This window comes from Pleurodeles waltl, chromosome 1_1 (genome assembly GCF_031143425.1).
Source record: "Pleurodeles waltl isolate 20211129_DDA chromosome 1_1, aPleWal1.hap1.20221129, whole genome shotgun sequence".
Classification (NCBI taxonomy): domain Eukaryota; kingdom Metazoa; phylum Chordata; class Amphibia; order Caudata; family Salamandridae; genus Pleurodeles; species Pleurodeles waltl.
In genome coordinates, this window is record NC_090436.1 from 991,772,439 (window position 1) to 991,779,027 (window position 6,589).

General features: G+C 40.5%; 1 protein-coding gene across 1 annotated transcript in view; it reads left to right on the forward strand.

Annotated features, from left to right (window-relative positions):
• The window catches only part of LOC138286091 (amelogenin-like), a 54,806-nt gene extending 50,624 nt beyond the window's left edge, over positions 1-4,182 (forward strand). The window contains exon 12 of the mRNA XM_069226490.1: positions 3,864-4,182. The gene's annotated coding sequence lies outside the window, so the exon portion shown is untranslated. The remainder of the gene's footprint in view (positions 1-3,863) is intronic.
• The last annotated feature ends 2,407 nt before the right edge of the window (positions 4,183-6,589 follow it).

The window sequence follows — 6,589 nt, forward strand, 5'->3', positions numbered from 1 at the left end:
GAAATGTTCATATTGTCAAAGGTTTCTGAGAGGCCATAGAGTAAGAGGCTGGTTTATTAACTTTGTCCAAGACAAGCAATCAAAACACACTGTAGTAGAATGCCCATGGTACTCTGTGTACATTATTTCAGGTGAAAATTGCAGTGGCGTAACAATAGCCCCTGTATCCCTGTGGTGTGGGTGGGGGGGGGGGCTGAGCTCAGTTCTGTGCCTGGGCGGCAGGCCCCTGGACTAAGAGCTCCTAACTGAGTCTTGAGCATGAAGGGCCACCTCCATGTATTTTGCAGGAGGTCCCTCAAGTTTCGTTAGGCCTCTGGCACCTTGTTGGTGTGCATGGAAAATGTGAATATTTATTTAATAAGCACAGTTTTCACATAATTTTGTGAGTTAGTTTCATTGCACAAACTGTGCTTATTTAATTTTTTATCATGGTAAGTGATTTTTTTTTTAGCAAAACTCTTCTAAAGAAGTAAAAATTAACTATATATATATTTCACTAGTAAGAATAGTATTCCAATTTAATTTTGACTTTAGAAGAAAATTAAAATTTGTTTTCCAGTGATAAAGTATTGCTGATGTCAACTCGCTACGAACCCGATTTTCTGTCCACATTAAATACATATGATTATTTTTTTTGTAATAGTTATGTGTTCCATAGACGGGGAGAGGTGAATAAACCTATCACATAATTACATTCCTGGTTCGTTGTTTGCATTTGCATAGGTGTATGCGGCACAGTGGTCAGATGGGTTGTTCAAATTTAGGGGCATATTTAAGAGTCCCTAGAGCCATCCCAACCCCACATTAGTGTCATTTTTTGATGCTAATGTGGTATTAGAAGGCCAAAAACGTTGCACCATATTTACAACTTTACTCTACATTATGCCTGCGCCATGCATAATATATGCAAAGGGGGCTTACCCCAGTTAGGGGGGACCAACAAAAATGGGACAAGGAAATCTAAGAGATTTCCTTGCGCCATTCTTTTTGGCACTTCTAATGCATGCTCACAGAAGGCGTTAATAGGAGGTTTCCATTGCTTACAATGGGCCTCTGGGTGTTTTGCAGGATTAGCGTCAGAATTTTTGACATTAATCCTGCAAAGCGTCGGACTAGCATCAAAAATTCAGATGCTAGTCCCCTAACTACCCCCATGGTGCACCGTATTTTAAATACGGCGAACACATGGTGGTATTAGGGGGCGCTAAGGGGCGCAAGAAAGATGGCGCAGTACTGTATTCAGCGCCACCTTTCCTAAATATGCCCCTTGGGTTTTCATTCTAAACAGTTTTTGAAACGCAAGCATTTCAAGGCTGTATAGATTGCTGTAGAAGTACAATTAAGGGGCATATTTACAAGCCCCTAGTGCCTCCTTGCACCACATTAGAGTGTTGTTTTTCAACACTAATGTGGCATTAAAGAGGCATTTTTGAAGCGCTGTATTTACAAAGTGGTGCAATGCATGCATTGCATTACTTTGCACCACCTTGTACCACATTATGCCTGCGTCAAGCATAAAGGATGCAAGGGGGGGATGTTCAAACGCTAGAAGGCCTGAAAAAATGCTGCAGTGAAATGTACAAGACTTTGGCATCAATTGTATCGCCCACTCAAAGCAGACATTGAAATTAAGCACCCATAGTAACCTACAGGCCTCCTTGTACTTTGCTGCTCTAACATTTTTGGAACTATTGCAGCAAAGCACCACAATAGGCTTAAACAATTCTAAAGCTATTGACCTAAGGACTACCATGGTGTGCTGTATTATAAATATGGTGCACCCATGGTCTCGTTAGGTGGGGATGGGGCGACGCAAAAAAACTGGCGCATCAGTGCTTATGCACCAGTTTCTTCTAAATATGCACCATAGTTTTTAAGACTGATGTACAGCATGTTCTCATACTCTGACAATTTTAGGGCTAAATAAAGTGATGAGAATAAAAATTAATACCCAGGACCGCACAATGGTAACTAGGTGAAAAGGTCTCTATAAGGATTTTGGGGATATGCCCTTGTCTTAAACGGGCAATTTATCCACTAAAGATCATCTTCTGCCTTATACATAAATCATATAGTAAACCGGCAATATTCCAACGAAAAAGAAATTGTTAAAAAATGACCAATACTCCCACATCAAATAAATCCTAAAATATATGAAAGCATAGCTAAATGTTGCTTCTTTCAGCCACTAATGTACTATTGGTTTACTAATACAAACTACTTAGTTGGTGCATACATGTCTAGAACACAATCCCAATGTAATCTTATTACGTAACAAAACATATGAGAAACTCAAAGTTTAAAGAAATTATTAAACAACAACATAATTCAAAATTATTTTATAATCTAAACTTCCTTAATCATTTTAGTCCATCCTTAATCATATTAGCCATAGATCCAATGCTAACATTAATATCTGGAGTAATCATATGATTTATTCATCACATGAACCAATCAGGCTTGTTTATCAAACATTTTTGTACATGATGTGTGGGAATTAACAGAAAAATGAAATGTGAGACTCCCCATTGGCAGAAACCAAATAATGGAAAACCAATTTTAAAGAAGGATCATTTTTAGGAAATACAAATAAATCCAAACGAAATATTTTAATGGAAAGAAAATTAAAGGAAAAATAAAAAAAAACATTAAACTTGGGTAAAACTTATGTCTACTGTGGGGTTTTCAGGCTCAATGATGGGTAATGCTTAGGTGATGAGGGGTTTTAAGTGATCAAGAATGGGAGTTTAGGAACAGAAAAGAGTTTTTAGAGTTCAGTGATGGGTGGAGTTTTGGCAAGGTGAGGGGATTTTAGGATTCAACAGGTGCATGGAGATTAGGGGTGTGAGGTGTTGTTAGGGATAGGTGTAGTGTAGGGATGTTGAGGGATTTTAGGGTTCAGTGATGGGTAAAGGATGGGGTGGTGAAGAGTTTTTAGACTTCAAGATAGAGTAGAGTTTAGGGCAGTGAGAGGTTTTAAGGATTCAGGGATGGGTGGGGTTTAAATGTAGAAAGTGTTGTTAGGGTTCAGAGATGGATAGTTTACTGGTGGTGAGGTGTTTTTAAGGGTCATGGATAGGTAGTCTTTAACAGAGGTGAGAGGTATTTTAGGGTTCAGGGATAGGTGAAGTTTGGATGTGGTGAGGTGTTTTAAGGTGTCTGGATTGTGTGGGGTTTAGGCATAGAAAGGGATTTTTAGGGTTCTGGAATGAGTATAGTTTAGGGGTAGTGAGGGGGTTTATGGTTTAGAGATGGGTGAAGTGTAGGAGTAGAAAGGGATTTTAGGGTTAGAAAATGGGTGTAGTTTAGGGGTTAGGGATAGGCAGATTTAGGTACAGTGAGGGTTTTTTAGGTTTTTAGGGTTGGGTGGAAATTAGGGATAGAAAGGGCTTTTAGGGTTCAGGTATGGGTGTAGTGTAGATGTGATGAGTGGGTTTTAGGTGTAAGTGATTGATGGTGTTCAGGGGTGTTGATGGGTCAGCGAAATAAAAGCATCCAAAGTAATTGACAATGTTAAAGATATAAATCTGAGATAATGCTCCCTGAAGTTAGCACTTATATAAATACCTCAGACAAAAGTGATTTTGAAAGTAAGACCTGCAACCATTGTATTTACATTTGAAAAAATATGCATGTATAAAATCAATTCTTAACAAAAAGACTCCACATGAATTGGTTTCAATGAAATAGTAAATGTTGTTAATTCTGAAAATTTCCATTAAACAATTTAGGTGAAATAGTTCCTCAGTAAGGCATTCCATGTGATTGTTTTTCTATGATACAACCAGTTGTACAACTAAACTAAATGAGCAACCAGAAGAATTTATGTTTTTTTAAATTAGCTCATTTTTTTTTCTTTGCAGGTTCAAACACCATGAAATGCAGTGATTTCTAGTTATTGAACCAAAATCTATTACGAGGGCTTCCTTAGTGGTCTCCCCTACCTTCCAAAGAAGAAAGTGCTTGGCACACAAGATTAAATAAAATGTGCCTTTGACCTCTTTAGTGCTTGAAAAAAGTATAATGTAGAAGTACTTCATGCTGAATCGAATTTTACCATGTGAAAACTGTTTGTCTTATTTTGTAAAGTAATTTAAAAATAAAACACATAACTTTCAAACTGTGCTAAAGTTTTTGATAACTAATTGAGGAAAGTGAGAAGGTTGCACTACCTAAAAGTAAAAATAGTACTGAAAGTGTCTAATTGTTTCCTCTTGATCAGGACTTGTTAATTGTTTTGACATAAAAATAAATAAATCTGGATTTCTAACACACTTAATGGGTGAATAAAGGAATAGATAAGTTAGTGGGTGTCAGGGTATGCAATTGGGTTAGATTTCAGGTGGATGACCGAATGTGTGGGTGTTGTAACAAGTGGTGGAATAAACTGAGTGAGTGGGCTTGCGAGTGGGTTGGTTGAGCAAGTGAGTACATGTGCAGATGCATCTGTGGAATCATCATTGCACCCTCTGCACATGTTATGTTTTCCACTAATTTAGTACTCACATCTTCAAGCTATCCTTTTTTTTTACATTGAACAAGACACAGCAGTCATAACAAGGGTAAGGGAAAAGTAACATGATACAGAAAACAAGGCAAGCCTAATGTATACAAACAGGGGAATAAACCTGTAAGCGAACAAAATTATGGGTTACTTCTAGAGGAGTGCTCTGGGTTATCTAAAAAAGTGTTAACAAGAATAACAGACCAATATACTTGTGCAGATTATTTTCACTATGAAATCCCAATAGAAGGAGGGCACATGAACTAATTCCGTTTCTGAATCCTATGGGATACACAAAAAGTATACTTAAATAAACTAGACAAGCTCCAGTTGCCTCAGCTGGAAATACAGTGGAGATTCCAAAGAAAATGAAAGGGGGCAGGCCAGATAAAGGAACCAGGGGGCACATTTAAAAGCCCCTTGAGCTTCCTTGCACCAAACTAGCAACATTTGTTTTACATTAATGTGGTGCTACGAAGGCTGTTTTCGCGCATTGGACCACTTTGTAAAGCTTTGCACCACAATATGCCTGCACCGGGCATAATGTATGCAAGGGGGCATTCTCTCACAGGGAGGCCCAATAAAATAGTGCAGTGAAATTTGCTAGATTTCACTGCCCCATTTTTTGCTGGCATTTTTAATGCCTGCTCAGGACAGGCATTAAAATAACACACCCATAATCTCCTATTGGCCTCCCTGTGCTTTGCTAAACTAGCGGCAACATTTTTGACTCTAGTGCAGGAAAGCGCTGCAGAAGTGTCAACATTTTCTTACGCCCCCAATGCACCCCTCTAACAGCACCATATTTACAATACAGTGCACCGTGACGCACAATACCACAATAGCGTCAAAATGTTGAAAAAGTGGTACATCAGTGCTGATGGGCCACGTTCTTGTAAATATGCCCCCAGTTTTGTCCAGCTGAACAAAGTACCTCAAATCCAGGTTGAAGGGCATTACGTGATCCTGCATGGGGGATGCGTCACAAAGCGCCAGATCTGAAGGGCTTTGGACTGCGATGTGAGGTCTTGTGTTGAGAATGCGATTTCGAAAAAGCCATCAATGGGGCTTGCAATGTGAGGTTCTGCATTGTCATCTAGGATACTGCCAATGAAGAATTACAATGCAAAGTCCTGTGTCAGGGGTGCGTCACACTGCAGCTGTTCCTACGAGTTGCAAGGTACGGTGCTAGGTCCTGTGTTGGGGATGCTACTCACAGTGGCAGTTCCAAAGCAGAAATGCAAGGAGATGTATCCTATTGCATTGGTTGTGCCCAAGAGACCATAGCTGTGATAGCAGACAACCTTCAGGCCCACTTCCAAGGGTGCAGAACTGGGGTGGCACCACTTGGGGGACAAGACTCACAACCGACTTTGTCCAGGTGCTGGGTTGAAGCCTTTGAAGTCTTTTCTGTCATAGAGGATCTGATCAGGAGCCCAGCAAACTAGCCCTTGAAGTCACTTTGGTAGTCCAGGTTTCAAGTTGCAGTCCAGACATTCCCAGTAGGTCAGCTGGGTCTGAGGGTTCAATATTTTTACTTGGTGTCGACTCTTAAGTGGGTGAAGTTTCTAGAGGTTTCCACCCCTGAAGGTGTTAGGAATTTCCTGCCTTCCTGTCCTGACCCAAGCTTGACTGGGGCACAATAGACTGGTGCCAGCGAACTAGCCTCCGGAGGCATTCTGGTTGTCCGGGGTTAAATTCGCAGTCTAGACCTTCCCACTAAGGCAGCTGGAGGTGAGTGTCCAATATTTTTACTTGGTTCCAACTCTTAAGTTGTGAAGTTTCTAAAGGTTTCCACCCCAGAGGTGTTTGGCTGCTTTCCTGTCCTGGCCCCAGCTTGACTCGTGGCACAATAGACTGGTGCGTAACCCATTTGTGAGTGCGCCATGCTGAGTCTCTGCGATGTGCAAGTGTGGTAGGTGACAGTCCCCCCCCTTTATCAAGTCAGAGATGGCCCATCTTGCCAACACTTATTCCCCCTTTGTCTGTCTGGGAGCAATACACAAAGACCAGCTGCCAGCTATACCTAGCCATGTGACCTAGGAACAAACTGCATGCCTCTGATTGTTAGGACAAGAAAATGCA